The sequence below is a fragment of the Cornus florida genome, unplaced genomic scaffold (assembly GCF_030987335.1).
Source record: "Cornus florida cultivar Cherokee Brave unplaced genomic scaffold, ASM3098733v1 CherokeeBrave_3.0.0_Hap2_Chr10, whole genome shotgun sequence".
Lineage (NCBI taxonomy): Eukaryota > Viridiplantae > Streptophyta > Magnoliopsida > Cornales > Cornaceae > Cornus > Cornus florida.
Genome location: NW_026775580.1, coordinates 39,971,094 through 39,988,930, shown reverse-complemented (window position 1 = coordinate 39,988,930; position 17,837 = coordinate 39,971,094).

Sequence of the window (17,837 nt, the reverse complement as noted above, 5' to 3'; positions counted from 1 at the left end):
GAATTGTGGTATGCTAGAAAATTAAGTTTTGGTGTGATTGTTCACATGTATTAAATTGGGATTAATTGCATGAGAATTGCAACCTTTATTTTATATTTAACTTTAGTGAAAGTTTAATTTACATAGGTGTAACTTGCATGAAATAAGCTTGAAATGTGATATTACATTAGTTCTTGGCATGTTCTCTAAGATATGTTAAATTGAGAACATTTGGTTAAGTTTGAAAAATCTAGAGATTTTAATTAAAAGAATGAACTAAAATCTATTTCGTGGTCCCATTAGCTTAATTAAGGTTTTAACTTGATATTTGTATTGGCCATAACTTGTTTACTAGTATATATTAATTTGGGACTATTAGAAGTTGTATTAGAACCTTGGAATTTAAATTAGCATGATTTAATTAAAGTTCTACTTTGTTGTTCTAACAACTTAATTGAGTTTTAGAATGAATATAGGTGATGACCTTGCCATGACCTTTAACATGTATTAAATTGAGGTTAATTGAAATTGAATTGGAAATCTAGAGAATTTAATTGTGTTTATCTATTTAAATTCTATCAATTTGCTCCATGATCTAGTTGTGTTTTAAAAGTGGTTTCTATATTCAAATCATGGACTTAGACTTGTTGTATATTCATTTGGTTATGTTTTGAACATTGGATAACATAGTTGCTATGTTTGTATTCATGAGAATATGTTTTCCTTATTGAATATATTGTTGCCTTGTGTAATGATTTGCACACTTCGTATTTAACATCATTCATGCATAGCGTGTAACGAATCGCACACTGAAGATTCGACATTCATCACATCATATTAGTTGTAGATTTAGAGCATGGATTGTATAGGTTTCCAAATTTGGTTGTACTTGGTAGATAGTTGATTATCTTGCATATTCCTATTGATATATGCGTTATTGCACAACTTATTGATTTTGGAAACTTGGGGATGTCGTTGTTTGACTATAGCGAGGACGTGGTTCTAGTACGGGGGACAGTCCCTCTATATATAGTCTAGTGCGCACATAGGGAGGTTACCCATGGGCTAGTAACCCCAAAGTAACTATGTTGTCGGTATGATCTGGCGTGACGTCTGAGTATCCACTTTGTTAGATTTCACATTTCATTTTCAAGTTGGTAACTAGATGATGTTGTAACTTGTTGTTTCTTATTTGTCGTTCCATTTTAAGTTACAGGATGTTAACTTTGCGAAATTGTGCTTTATGCGTTGTATTGGAAGTTCCAATGTTGGTTAAATTGCATCGATATTGAAAATCGTGTTTTGACGTTCTAATAAAGCTTAGGATTGATCCTATTGATTCTTTTATAACATAGACGTTAGGTGGCATGAACCACTACTGTTATTTTGTGCTTTAGATTCTAAGTTGATGGCTTTGAGAAATTAAACCTTGTTGTATTGTATAACATGCTCTTTTATTGTTGAATTGCATGGATAATGTGAGTCTTGTTAACTTATATTCAAATATGCTTTTGTCATGTTGTATGGATTACTCTAGACCTAGTTCAATTGTATTGAAAATGCAGTTCATGTTAATCTATGCTCAAGCATTCTTCTTGTCGTGTTCTTTGGATTATCCCAACCATGATTCGTTTCATACACGTATGTATATCATGATTCTTGTTGCTTATACTCTAAGGTAGCTTAGGATGCTCCCCGAGTCTCACTTGGACATAGACGTTAGGTGGCATGAGCCCCATTAACATGTTCCACCTTAAGGTGATAAATTTGTAAAATGCTAGGTCGATGCATGCTCATCTCCTACGAGTAGCTTTATGTTACTCACCCCTACGATACTAGGGCATATTTTAGGTACAAAGACTTGGTTCGTGAAGCCTAGCATTCCTTGGATGTCGTGTAGCTTTCAAGTTTCCATTTCATGCAAATGTTAGTATGAAATGTCATTTTGTAGACTTATATGTCAAAATATGTATATTTGATTCCATGTATGTAATGTGTACTTAAGTATACTCCTTTCAATGTAATTGATATGTATGAGACGAGGCCGGAGGCCAATGATATGTATATTGTGTTCTATGTAGTTTTTAACTTCATGAAATATTTGTGAAAATCTTGAAAAATCGCAAGTCATTGCTTCACCATGGTTGCATCGGGTGTGGGAATTCCATTTTCATTCTTTTATAGGTTCTTATTAATCTTGTATAAAGTGTGGCCAAGAGCCAAACGGTCATTTGATCCCGTTTTGTATTTTTGGATTCCGAGTTTTCATTCCAAGTTCCATTTTTGCCTTTTTGCCCATTGGGGGGTCGGGTTTTGTATCGGTGGTATTTTTAAGTCATGGACCATTGTAGCACGTCCAAATAGGTAGGTTACGTTTGAGTGCATGGTCATTTCCGGGCAAAACCTTATCGTTTGTGTTTTGAGCCTCTTGTGAATTCATTTCGCATTTTTTTTGCATATTCTAATCTAGGGGCATTATGGACCTTTCACGGTCGTTTTATTTTCTTCTTTCAACATGGTTGACTAGAAAACATGATTTTTAGGGGGGGGGGGGGGGGGGTTTCCGTGTTTTTCCAGAAAATGTCGTCTTGGCATCGGAAATCGCTTACGAAGTTCAGCTTTCAGTTTTCTATATAGCAGCTTTTTCGACCCTCTGGACCAGATTTCTTGGGAGGGCATTTTGGGCATTTTACATTGCATTTTTTTTTTCCTCGCGATTCACGTAGAAAACTCAATTTTGAGGGGGGTTTCTTCTTTATGTTTTTGCAAAAAAATTCATCTAGGCCTCCAAATTCAGCCTCTGTTCGGGATTTTTCTGGAAAATAAGCCCACAGCAGCTTTATGGGCTGCTGCTGCCAGCCATGGTGCACCCAGCGTGCACGCGGCATGCATGGGCGCGCGCATGGGTGTGCATGGGGGCTGTCATGGCCCCCTCGTCGGGCCGCCGCAACGTCAACTCTTCTTTTGTGCTTTTCTCCTTTGTCTGGACTCCGATTCAAGTGAAATTTTTTTTGAACTTGACTAATTTTTTGCTGTCTTTCCAACGATGTGCTCGGTTGCATCCAGTTCTTCCTATATAATTACCAGTTTACCCTTTTTGCCTTAAGTGCTCGTTTTTCTTCATCATGCCGTTTCTCCTTCGTCTGGACTCCGAATCATGCGATTCTTGAGTCCATCTTGATTAGTTTTTCGTTGCCTTTCTAGCAGTGTGCTCGGTGGCAGCCGAATCTATAGTTTTTAGAAATGACTATTTTGCCCCTGGGGGCTTATTTGTCATATTTTCGATCTTTTGCTTCCGCATCAGTTCTTGTTGAGTTCCACGACCTCATGGAAGGTCACTTTGACTTCTTAGAGTCTTATTTTCTGTTTTCGCTTCTGCATTCGGATCTGTTATTGGATCATCCTTACAGTTTATCACAGGACACGCTGGCCTAAAAACCAAGGTCGTCACAAAAACCGAGAGAGGCGCTGATGAGCACTGAAAAGTGCGCGTTTAAATCCTTTAAGCTTGAGTATTCTAGGACCTTTATCTATCCTACTTTCCCATTTTAGGCTAATTTTGTGTTATTGCCCTTTTCAGGTGCTTATTCCAAAAATAAGTTAATTCAGCCAAATAAGAGCATTAAAGAAGTTAACTCAAGCTGAATGGAAAAAAGAAGCAAAGTGGAAGCTAAATGAAGCAAAGTGTTATTCATAATTCATGTAGGATAGTTGTTAGTCATAATTCATCATATCTCATATCTTAGAGAGGAGGCTAGAGATTAGAGAGCTTTACACATTTTGGGAGTTCCATCAAGAAGGAGATTATTCCTACCATGGAGATAACCCTTGAGGGTTGGATGACTACTTCAATGAGTGGCTATACATCTACTTGGGGCTAGAGTAGCCCCTAAGTTTGCTTCCTAGACTTAGTTCTTTGTATATTTTTGGGGATTTATTTGTAACAATGTTTTGATCTTTGATATATATATATATCTTGGGGTTTCTACTTGATGTGTATGGATTAATGTTTTTAATTGATTATCTAGTTCTAACCATATGTCTATGTATGATAGAATGGATGAATCATGTGCTTTTCTCTAGATTTAGTGGAATTTATGCATGTCTATGTGTATGGATGAAGTTATTCTAGAGATAGTCAAGATATAGAGCTTAATTGAACAATCTTGCAATTTATTTGATGGTTCACACTTGTTTCTTGATGAATTTTACCACACATTTAGCTTACTTCGTTTAATTTCATGTCTTTAGTGTAGTTGTAATGTAGTTGCTTTAAATTCTTAGATAGGTGGACAATCTACTCTTGTTCCTTGGTATTCCATACTTATGAATACATTATGTGTATGTTTCTAGATAGTTGTGTGCACATAAATTGTGGTTTCATTGAATGGATTTTGGTCTTATTTGATAGGTTGTGCTTTCCATTTAATTTGGCTTGACAATCTATGCTTATTTGCCATCCATACCAAGTTTCAATTAATGTCACACATATACACAAATTACAAGTCAATTTCCCCATTAATATACAATTGCTAGTGTCTAGTGAAGTCAAGCTTAGTGGTGAATTCTAATACACCAAGTCCTCCCCTTTATATCTTTCTCTACTTTATTAATCATTGAATTTTGTTTACTTTAATTTCATTTTCATAATAGCTTAATCAATCAATCCAACCAATCTTTAATCACTCGGCCTACTAACCGTATATATTGTTTCCATTGCAAAGGCACCCACAATCCCTTAGGACAATCCCTACTCACCCTGTCTATATTTTTAGTTAGAGGTAGTAGTAGCTTTTATAAATTTAAAACTTGGCCACATTGCACACTCACACTCTTAGTTCATCTCTTTGCAAACTTTTGGTGCAAAGCGATGGCAACCACCAAGTTTTTGGCGCCATTGCTGCGGATTTAGTTGGCAACGCCGTGTTTTGGAAACAAATAGGAATTAGTACTCTTTTGATCGTGTCTTTTCTTTATTTTCTTCTTAGTTACTTATTGTGTTTATTCTTGATTGACTAGGTGCATTGAGTGAAGGAAGTTGAGCAAAGGAGAATTCAAAGTAAGGAGCTAAGCAAGGCAAAAAGGCTAAAAATCTAAAAATTGCAAAGCTAAGCGAAAAATTGAAAATATATTGAAGTTGCTTAAGGACCCTTTGTGAGATCTTTCTAACTCAATCTCTAGTTAAATCGTCGGCCCGCGTGGAGGCTTGTTTTTACATTCTTAGATAGATCGTTGGCCCGCGTGGAGGCAATTTATTTTTCTTTGCATATTGTTCAAGCATGGGAGTATGGGATCATTGTATGTGAAGATTTGTTGATTTGTTGTAGGGGCGACGTGTTTGTTACTTACTTATTTCTTGTTATTTGTTTTGCTAGTGCATGTATGGTCGTAGGTCATTGAATCCTACTCTTGTCCCTCTTAATTTTCATCTTGACTAGGTAGTTCGTAATCCTAGGGGAAGAGGTAGTTCTCATCACTCCATTTCATCAATGGAGGAGCAAAATAATGACCATGTGGAGGACTTTGGTTACATAGACCAACAAGGCATCCTCTACCCTAATGTGCATTATGAAAACATCCAAGTACCATTAAGCATGCCTAGACCATTCATTCCACCACAACAACAAGGCCAAATTCTATTGGGAATGCCTCAACCAATCTTTGCTCCACAACCTCCTATGGTTTAAGCTAACCACGGTGTTCGAGTAGCACCACCAGTTGTAAATCCCCCTCTTGTTTTAAGAGACTATTATGTGCCTAATGAATATAATGCACCCACTTGCATTCAATTGCCTCTATTGAGAGCACATTATTATGAAATCAAACCACAAACCATTCAAATGCTTCCCAACTATCATGGACTTCCAAGTGAAGAACCCTATAAGCATTTGGATGAGTTTTTTGAAGTGTGTTCCACTGTAAAATACACGGACATGCCAGAAGAAGTGTTAAGACTCAAATTTTTTCCTTTTACCATCAAAGACAAGGCAAAATATTGGTTTAACAATCTTAGGCTTTTTTCGATAACTTCTTGGGCAAAAATGCAACAAGAGTTCTTAAAGAAGTACTACCCGGTATCAAAGACCAATGCCATGACAACTTCCATTCGTGAATTTTCTCAAGGGGATGGGGAAATGTTTCATGAGGCATGAGAAAGATTCAATGACTTACTTAGGAAGTGCCCACATCATGACATACCTAAATGGCAATTAGTTCAATATTTCTTTGAAAGTTTATCGGATAATCACAAGAGTATGGTTAATGCATCTATGGGTGGTTCTTATATTGATAAGCATGAAAATAATGTGTGGCAATTGTATGAAAGTATGAGTGAAAATTTCATGCATAGATCTTTGTCTTCTAAAAATGGTAGACATATAGGTGGAAGGAAGAATGTTGGCTTGTATCAAGTTGACAACTCTAACGATATAGCCGCCGAGATGAAATCTTTATCTCAAAGGTTTGATCAATTTTTGATCAACCAAACTTCGGCGAATCAAATGCCTTCCTCCCCTAATCATGTTCATCATCGTGCATCTAATGAATCATGTATGACTTATTCTAGTGTGTTATATTCTACTTCCAATTGTCCCCATGGATATGTGCAAAATGACAACCATGAGCAAACAAATGCCATTTTTGCTAACCAAGGGAATAATCCCTATGGCAATCATTAATCCAGGATGGAGAAACCATCCGAACTTTTCTTGGAAAGCCAAGGGGAAGGCTCAAACCCTCCCCAAGGTGGTTTTCAAGGAAAGTATGTTCCGCCTCCAATGCAAATCCAAGGTTCCCAAGGTTTTAGATCATCATCATTCCAATCACATGGCAATCAATTTTCCAATTCTCATTTCCCTAATCAACCATCTTATTCTCAAGGTAATTCTAGGAGTCCCACTTTTGAAGAGAAAGTTTTCACCGCTTTAGGCACTCTAGAGGCGAACACTCAATTGCTTCATTCTCACTCTCAACCCATTGCTAAGCTAGAAACCCAAATAGGGCAAATAGCTAGTACTTTAAATGCTAGAGAGAAAGGGAAAATGTCTTTGAATGCCCCACCAAAGCAACAATGTGGTGTGGAGACTCATTCCTTATTGGAAGGTTCCACACTTGAGCATGTCAATGCGGTGACAACCTTGAGAAGTGGGAAGATTATGGACAACCAAGTAGGTATGTCCAATGAAGAGAGTGAACCGGTACAACCAAAAGTTGACACCCGTCCCATTTCACATTTTATTCCTCCTTCATTGCATGTGGATGATCATCATGTTAAAAAATTCTTGTGTTGATGATGTTTCAAAGAAAGATTTTGAAAAAACTTTTGAGCCAAGAGCTCGATTTCTTGATGCCTTGAAAGGATCCATTTATATTGATAAAAAAAAAGACCAAGACCAATGAAATCATTGAAATGTTTAGGCAAGTGAAAATTAATCTCCCACTTTTGGATGCAATTAAGTAAATTTCGGCTTATGCCAAGTTCTTAAAAGATGTTTGCACCCAAAAGAGGAAGAACAAAAGCCAAGCACCAAGAAAATTGGTCTTGATCGAGCAAGTGAGCTCTATTTTGCAACATAACACTCTCCCAAAGTTCAAAGACCTCGGTTCACCTACTACTTTTTGCATCATTGGTGACTATGTCATCAATCGGGCCCTCTTAGACTTAGGAGCAAGTGTTAACCTTCTTCCATATTCAATGTATGTCAAATTGGGCTTAAGAGACTTGAAACCGACGTTGGTAATTTTACAACTTACCGACCGATCAATCAAAAAGCCCTAGAGTATCATTGAGGATGTTTTGATTAAAATTGATAAGTTCTTCTTCCCAGTTGATTTCATTGTCATTGACACGGAACCGGTTCCAAATCCCAAGAGCCAAATTCCTGTTATCCTTGGCCGTCCTTTCTTGGCAACTTCAAATGCCAACATCATTTGTAGGACGGGGATAATGAAAATCTCATTTGGGTATATGAAAGTAAAGTTGAACATTTTTAATCTAACCCCGAATTCAATGGACCAACATGAAGAAGTGTGTGTTGTAGAGGAGTGTGTAAACCATGAATTTGATGAAGTTAAGTCTTTACTTGATGTTATACATTCCCATGGTTTATCAACCAACTTAAAAATAAAGAAAGTTGCATTGAAGTCAAGTGTTCCAAGGGTATGGAAACCCAAGAGTTATTTTGACCAAGGATCGTCAATGTCGTTTGAATCAAATCTAATGAGTTCCTTAGGGAGCAATTTGTTGGGTGGGGTTCAAAAATCCTTTCACCCCGTCAAGGATGGGGGATGCATAACAAGATATTTGTTCCGGGCTAAAAGAGACCAACATCTTGCTAGAGACGTTAAAGACTAGTTAATGCTTTGTAGGGTTTTGTGATACCCCTCGGATCCAAGACACGGGTAAATCAGGCCCAAGCCCAAACCCGAGGGAATATCAAACAATTAAAGTATTTTAAATGAACACAGATTACAAAATGAATTAAGAAATAAATAAAAGCTGAATGAATTCTAAAATAAAATCCTTTCAAATTAAATGCTTAGAAAATCTAATAATCCAAAACCTCCAATAGTCAAACAACTCGGGAATCCATCCATTAGACCCCTATTATGAAAATCCAAACTGAAATATAAATAGCTAAAAGAACGTCCAAAATTTAAACCATGGAGAAGAGTCCAACTTCGTTAGAAGAATGAGTAATAGTCTCTGCTCAGCACAGTCAGGTCTAAGTCTGGAACTAGCGAACACCTGAAAAATAGAAATGGGTCAGGCCCACGAATAAGTTCTAGCCTACAACAATCCAAGGAGAGACTTGATACGCATATACATTCTAACATACTCAACAATAGCTATATAATCTGTATATATATATATATATATCCACACTATAGGACTCTCACTGGACTATGCATGGGGTCTCAACTTGAATAAAAAGCAACATGCAAAGCACACCTGAGTGGGCATGAGTACCTAAGCCTAACAGGGTATACCTCAACCTATCATATCCAGCTACGCATCCTACCACATATACGCTTCCTAACCGTCGACTCTGAGACTCAAGCTCAGATCACGGTACCATAAATATATACCTAAAGTCTATCTTATCCATCCATAATAAATCTAGTTAGTCGTTCAGCTTGTTCAACCGCACAGACTTACATATAACTATGTTTTTTATTTTTATAATCCATTCCCTTATTCTGATAGAGCTAGGAGTTAGCGTTTCGAGCTAATCCAAACCTAGTGTGCCACCGTCCCATACCGATGCATACAATCCAAAAATCCAGCAGTTGATAATATAGACAATGCATGTAAATATCCACTGATCCATAAAAAGCATAAAAGAAATATATACATTAACATGCTTACTCCAGTAATTGATGAATCTACATAAATGTATACATCAATTAATTTCATGACAAGCATAACAAAAATAGATAGATTATCATGCTCATACTACACCAACCCAACAGTAAATGTGACAAATAGTCAAATTTAAACATCAATAAATCCTCAGCAAGGGTAATAGAACATAGTATTTACACCTGCTTATCCTACACAACTCCAATAATTGATGCGATAAATAATCATAATATCAACATCAATATAATCCTTAACAAGCATTTTAAATATAAAGAAAATATATATATAAATGCTGCCATGCTCATCTTATACAACTAATGCCTGATTAGGATTGTATAATCATTGAAAAAAAAATGGCTAAATAAATACAAGCAACTTAAATATCTATAACTAAAATCAGTATGCATCACTTGATTAGAAATTCCTTACGATCAAATTTCTAACAATCTAAATCTTAACACACATTTTGGGTTTTAACTGGACCTTCATAACCATTCCAATCCTATCCTAGCAGGTCCCCAGTTTAAGTCGGACAACCCAAAAAATCCATTCACAGAAGACAAACCTCACTGGAAACTGAAAGAAAATGAAAAAAATTTGAAAAAAACCAAAGGAGCAACCTCCATCTAAAGGTTGAGTCCTACATTAAAGATTGAGCCTCCTCCATTAAAGATTGAGCCCTCTCTATTAAAGTTTGAGCCTCTTCTATTAAAGATCGAGCCTCCTCCATTAAAGATTGAGCCGCCTCCAATCTTACTATTCTCCATCGTTTCCGTCTCTGGCAAGTTCTAATTCCTCTGTCCTCCATTACTAAGGTTCCTAGATGCCTGAACTAGGTTCCATTCTAGAATCAATTAAATTATTTATTCAAATACCGACATTAGTTTAAACATGAATTATGCACAAAGGACTTACCCCGGCCAATTATCTATTCAAGAGCACATACTGTTTTACGAAGATCAACCAAGCAAAACCGATTAATTCTAATGCTTCCCAATGTGCTTTAGAACTAATAAAAATTCTGTATTCCTCAACTGACATCAATTGAAAACATAAACTATGTACAAAGAATGTAAAATAAGAAAATTTATAGTTCATGAACACATAATGATTTAGACAATGCAAACATGAGTACTAAATTGATTTTAATCTTTATTTGTTCATGGAATTAAGTTAGACATGCAAAGAACACGAGCTGAAGAGATTGAGTTAGGATTAGAACTTGCCTTTAACCTTTCACCGTCGTTTTCCTAAGTTCTCTGGCGAACCGACTGCCGTAATCCTCCTCTGTTCTTTCTCTGCCTCCACAGTCGTGAGTTGAGTTCTAAAACCCTAGGCAGAACCTTAAACGTACATTTATAGGTAAAACTAAACCTAGGTCTAATTAAACCCTAAACTAACTTACTCGGCCCATAGAATAAAACCTAATTTGTAACTATGTCTGCTACCAATTAATATAACCACGTTAAATAATTTAAAACATTTAAATTCAATTAAATAAAACAAAATATACAACTAACCAATACTCAAATTAAACATGTAGTTTCATTCAATAAAACAAATAACACAATTCATTTAAATAAAACAATTAAACAGACAAATAAACAATAAAATAAATATTAAACAAGTAAATAAATATTAATCAATTAATTCCAATCATAAACACAAATAAAAAATGCACTTAAATAATTTATTAAAATACCAGGACTATCCTTTTTTAAAATTAGGGGTATTACATTCTCCCCCCCTAGCAAAAGGAATTCCATCCTTGGAATTCGCTCTTACCTTCTACCAAAATTCCAGGAAACTGCGAGTGAATGACATCCTCCTGTTCCTAAGTAAACTCAGCCTCATTATGATGACTCCATCGAACACGAACCAAAGGAATAACCTTATTACGAAGGATCTGATTCCTACGGTCGACAATACGACATGGTGGCTCTAAGTTAGTTGCATCCGGTTGTGACTCAATCTCCTCAACATCGATATGCTGATACAAATCCTTATCTTGTAGAAATTTTCGCAACATGGAAACATGGAACACATTATGCACACGATCCAAATTATCTGGCAGTGTCAACCGATAAGCGACAGCTCCAACTCGATCTGTAGTTATGAATGGACCGATAAATCGTGGAAACAACTTCCTTTTCTTCCTAAAGTGCATCACTCCTTTCATAGAGGAAACTTTGAATAGAACTTGATCCCCAACCTGAAACTCCAAAGCACGTGTGTGATGATCGGCATAAATCTTCTGCCTACTCTGAGCAGTGCGCATGCGATCCCAAATAAGAAAAATCTTCTTAAAAGTATCCTTGATGAACTCTAGACCTAAGAATCTGCTCTCGCCAACCTCTATCCAACAAACAGGTGATCGACACAGTCGGCCGTACAATGCCTCAAATGGTGCCATACCAATAGTCTTCTGGAAACTATTGTTATATACAAACTCCACAAGCGGCAAATAATCCTCCCAGTGGCCCTTGAAATCAAGAACACAGGACCTAAGCATATCCTCCACGATCTGATTAACTCTCTTAGTCTGTCCATCAGTCTAAGGATGATAAGCAGTGTTAAGATGTAACTCTGTACCCAAAGCCTGCTGAAAGCTCTTCCAAAATCCGGACACAAAGCTCGAATCCCTGTCTGATATAATGGACAACAAAATTCTATGCAGCTTTACAATCTCCGTAATGTAAAGTCTTGCCAACTACTCTGAAGTGAAGTCAGTGCGAATAGGCAAGAAATGAGCTAATTTAGTCAATCTGTCCACGATGACCCAAATGTAATTGTGATCTGATAAGCGCCAAATATTGCATATTCAAACGCCCTTAATTGCATTATTTAAGTCCATTGTTTGCTTATATTATGTAGATTACTTTCATTTATATGTTTTTGTATATTTTCAGGTCCATTGGCCAAAAAGAAGCGAGAAGGATGCTTTGTGGAGTTTTGGCCATCAAAAGGCACAAGGCTGAATTTCTGGCAGCAGTAGATCCTGAACTTTGCTCATCATTTTGACCATGAAAACTTGAGAACTGGACTTCCATAATAACATGACATATTTAGAGCTCTGAATCAGCTTTCAAAATCTTCAAGTGGTTCATCATTCTGAGTTCGGAGCAGAGAGTTATTATCTTCTTATCATAGGTACTTAGAACTGCCTGGCAGCAATGAAGTTCTGCCTTGTTCTTCCATTTTGACAAACCAGACTTGAGAATTGGATCTCCACCAAAACATAAAGTTTTTAGAGCTCTGAATTAGCTTTCTAAATCTTCAAACAGTTTATCATTCGGAGTTTGGAGTACAAATTTATGGCCGTTTTACCAAAGTAGGTACGGGCGGAGCAAGGCAAGAATGGAGCATTCTGCTCCAATTTTGAGTGCTCGAGCCCTTATTGCGAGTGCTCGAAATTGGGGCAGAATTGCATCCGAAAATGGCCCATTTTCAGCAACTTGCATCTTGGGTTCCTCAATTCTAATTTTCCTCTTTAATGGTTGGTTGGAGATGTTGGTTGGTGGGGGTTTTTAGAGCCTTATCTATACAAGAGAAGAGGAGGGAGAGGAGACATTTTTAGCTAAGCTTCATTTTACAAGATAGAGGAGAGAGAAGAAAGAAACAAGGAAGTGTTCTTCAAGCCTAAAGAGGGGAGCACGAAAATGGAGTTGGAGGCCTTGCTTCTTCCTTCATCTAGAGCTACCATGGGTAACTAACTCTTCCTCTAGGGAGGTGATGAAGTCCCTCCCTTGTAAGCATGTCCTAGGGTAGTCTATTTTGGGGGATTGCAATGTATATTTCTATGGTCTTTTTCATAACTAAGAGCCTTTCATTTGTTGTAATGAATGTTTATATATGTATGGTTGATTTCTTCAAGTTCATTATCTTGATTGTTAAGTGATGTCTTGTATGAATCTTATTGCTTGAGTTTTCATAGTGAGAATGGGAACAAGGTTATGAAATGGTTTCATGGCATGTTGATATGTGACTTTGATAGACCATTGCTTAGGAAATCCTTTGATGGTGTATGCTTAATCTCTAGCTCTATGTGCTTCATCATTTTGTCAAGAACTTGATAGTCTTTCATTTAAGTAAATGTGTATAAGCTACACCTTAGTTAGGTAGTCTAAGCATGTTTACCCTTTTGATAGATTATACTTGTTTGAGACTTAATGTACTTCTTGATCAATTACATGGCAACCATGTGTTGTTATGTAATTCTCGACCATTATATGTTAATTTTCCCCTTAATTGGTTCTAATCTAGCATGTGTATAGGGATGGAGATGGATTCATCTCCCTAGTCTTCTCTACTTGCATTCACCTCTTTACATTCCTTGCAATCTACTAGTTTATGCATCTTTACATTTCTAGTTCTGTGACAAATAAACAAACCCTTATTAACCCTTATCATTCTAAGAATGATTCTAGACATTTAGGTTGCCTTAGACTAGCACAGTCCCAGTGGTTTGACTTACCCGACCAATAGCCCTATTTTACAATGATTCGTGCTATTGCGAAGGTTGATGTTTAATTGACCAACCGATCAATTGTTGGCGTCGTTGCCGGGGACTGCAAACGGTTTAGCGACCAAAGTTCTAGGGTTAATTTTAGTTTGATTGTGAATGTTGTGTCTTGTGAATATTCCTTGTGTGTTTTGACCATCTTAATGTTTTAAGTGTTGTAACATTCTCGGGACTTGAAGCTCGCCTGGGGAATGCTAGCAAATTGTAAGTCTAGAGGACCCCAGGTAAGTCTCGTGACTTCTAGTTTCGAGATGTGAATATTGTGCATGTGTTAAATTTAGTTTTAGTTTAGTTGTGAAGCCCTTGTTGAGGCTCTTATCCTGTTTAAATTTCGTGTTCAAGCATCGGTCCTTGTCATGGCCAATTTAATTTTTGTCTTGATAATTGAGGAAAGAGGGAATATCATATGTGGAGGTTATGGTGATGAAGTGTTGTGTTGATTGCTTTGTGTGTTGTTGAATTACTCCTAGATGGAGAATAATTATCTCCCAACTCAATTCTACACACCACATGCGTTTTGTGCTTTTTGCTCTAGTAATACACATCATACAAGAGATTATCTTCCAACGAGACAATTCTCAGATTTTTATCTAGAGCAACCAAATGCAAATTTCTCTGAACCAGGTAGTGATCCATACTTCAATGGTTATAACTCGGGTTCAGGAGATCATCAAAACTTCTTGTGGCTTGACATAGGAAATTTAGCCCCACAATCTCTTGGGCAACATTTTCACTCCAATTTTCAACCCAATGATCATTATTTCCAGCCCTCTTCTTCTCCTTTTCTACCGTCTCCATTGGATGAGTTAATAGCTGCCAACGAAAAAATGATAGAGTCTATGCATACGCAAATGATGGAGTCCAACAAGCAAATGTTGGATGACATTGTTAGCATGCAATCCACCGCCTAGTCTCATTCCCAATCTAGAGTTGATTTAGATGACCAAATAGCCCAAATTCAATAAATGGTTGATGTTCTAAATCAGGAAAAGGAAGAAGAATTTCTAATTGAACTTGTGGTCAATCCAAAAGAGAATTCTATGAATGATGAGTTTACTTCTAGTAATTTTCATCACGAGAATGTTCAAGTGGTTACCGCATATGAAAATGAAGAAATAGTGGGTGAAGATCAAATTGTAGCCACACAAAAAATTGAAGAATTTGTGGTTCAAAATGAGGAAATTAATGATGATGAGATTGTATCCTATAAAAATCCAGCACAGCCCCTACATAATCCCTTGCTTGATGCACCTCCTTTAATGGAGGATCCTCTAAAAACATGCTTAGCTCATTTTAATTATGAGGATTTTGATGTTGCCAATTCTGTTTGCGAGGTCAATTCTTTGCTTGATATTCCTCCACTCATTCACTCTCCTCATTGGAAAACATCAAATGTATCTCTTTCGTGGGAGCTTGCACCTCCTCTCATTCCTTCTCCTAAGGTATCTCAAGCTATTGAGCCCGAACCGCCGGATAGGTGTGAGGAGGATGTTGAAAGTCTGAAGGATAACTTGTTGAGCATTCCCATGCTCAATATGACCCTTCATAAGTAGTTGTTTGGTGCACCATCACCTAATCCATCTTCCTATAATCCAAATCAGCCCCATAATCCAAAGTTCTTCATTGAGGATGAAGAGTGGATTGAGGTCTTTCCATTACCTCTTTCCAACTTTTGTCTTCAAGCTCTTTTCCTTCCGCTTCTAAAAGAACTTTCTTACTTAGGGAAGCTTGAATCTCTTGAGAGACATGGTATAGGGTGATGAGGACTAACCTGATCTCGGTGCGTCTAGCTATCGACGTTAAATTTAGCACTCATGGGAAGCAATTCTTTCAATTTCCAAGCTTCCCTCCTTTTAATTGCCTGAGCCTTGAAATTTTTCGGGAAATGGTTTCGAAAAGCTAAAATTTGATTTTTCTGGAATGCTCTTCAATTGTGTTTCACAATTTTAGACCGGCTTATTAGACCTTCTCAACTCCTATTTTCATTCCTGCAAGTTTCCGGCTCTATCAGACAATTTTCTCGGACTTTCGACATGGCACTCACATGCATAGCCTCTCATCTTCAATGCATTGTTGGATCATGGTTCCTCAAAATCATCCATGCATTTGTGTGACGTTGCGAAAGTTTGAAAAGTTTCTTAAATTCATTCATGCAGTAGAGAGTAGTTGCAAGGAATCAAAATTTTCCCAAATTTCATTCATGCATTTGAGATGATGTGCAATTTCAATTTTTTTTTTTTTTTCTTTTCTCCTAAATTCATCCAAGCATTGGAGAAAAATTGCTCAGTCTGAAAAATTTTCAAAATTTTCCATGCATTGCATTGAAGCTTAGAGCTTGGCAATTTTTCTATCCCTGCAATTGCAAAGTTTTTGAAAATTTTTTTCCCACAAGTCCATCCATGCATTGCATTAGAATAATGTGCCAAGTTTCATAATTTTCCATGCCAAGTTTCACTTTCTATCCATGCATGCAAGGTGAAACTATTCTATCCATGCATTGATTTGGAAGCATATTGCAAGGTTTTATCAATTCTTTAGCTCTCAGTTGATCATATTCACATTCACAATGCATAAGAATGAAGCACATAATGTTACAATACACGCAAAAATTCATCTTTCAACCTCAATGCTCACTGCCGAGTGCTCCAAGGCTTTAACCAAGATTCTATGAGCCTACTGCCTTCATTTAGAGCACTCTAGCTCCCATTTGGAGTGCTCTGAATGTGAACCATCAATCCCAAGCTCACTGCCTTCATTTAGAGCACTCTAGCTTCCAATTTGAGTGCTCCAAATTCTTCAACCCACAATGCCGAACCTACTGCTCTCATTTTGAGCACTCTAAATTCTGGTTTGAGTGCTCGAATTCCATGCACTAACCAACCCTCACTCTCTGCCAAAATTTCGAGCACTCGAAAAGGCCATTTCGAGTGCTCCAACTTCCTTGCGCCAACCATTTTGCCCTCTGTCGGATCTTCGAGCACTCGAAAACCCACTTTGGAGTGCTCGAATTTTGTTTCACCTCCAACCTTTCTCTCTCGCATCCACTTCCTTAACCCATCTTCTCACCATCCCTCATAAACCAACCTTCCCAACTCTCGGCCATCACCCACAAACCAACCAACCCTCTCTCTCGACAACCTCAACAACAAACCACCCAACCCACCCCATGCAACCCCAACTCTCGGCTTCTCTCTCTTCCATACACAACCCATAATCAACTTCCATGCATGCCCCTGCAAATCAACCTCCTCACCAACCCAACCTCATTTCTCCTCTCGGCATTTCTCACCCCATAACACCTTTCACCTTCACCTCAACCCCTGCAACCCCCACTCAACCTCGGTAGTAACCACAACCCGACCACCTCACAATACTTCATCTTCCTCACTCCAACACCACCTCACCATCCTTGCACCAACCTTCCTTTCTCTCTCTCTCTCAACCCCAGCTTGCAAACCAACTCACAACAACCGCACCCAAGCACCCTCAACCTCACCCAACAAATCCCAACCAACCTTCCAACCTTCTCTCTTTCTCGGCCTCTCCAGCCAAACCACCCTCCAACCGGCAAACCAAACATCATGACCACCATGCCGACCACCTCCCTGCAACTTTCTCTCTCTACCCAACCAAACCAACACTCCTAAAAAAAAATGATAATAACAATTCTTAAAAAATAAAAAAAATAAAAATTGTATAGATTTTTGTCGTTCTTTAACATGCATATTTGTATTCTTATTTATGTTTTGATTTTTCTTATGAGACCTATGCTTTCACTTGTGTATAGTAGTTGTGTTTCGATAGGCTTTCCTGTCCAAGTTTGGGGGATGCAGTTGCACACTCACATAGCTGAACATCTTCGCCTTCGTCACTCCACTATTGTTCTTTAACCCTCTCTGTTCTTATTTTCATTCACTTGTCTTCACACATTGAGGACAATGTGCCATTCAAGTTTGGGGGTATAGTGTACGGTAT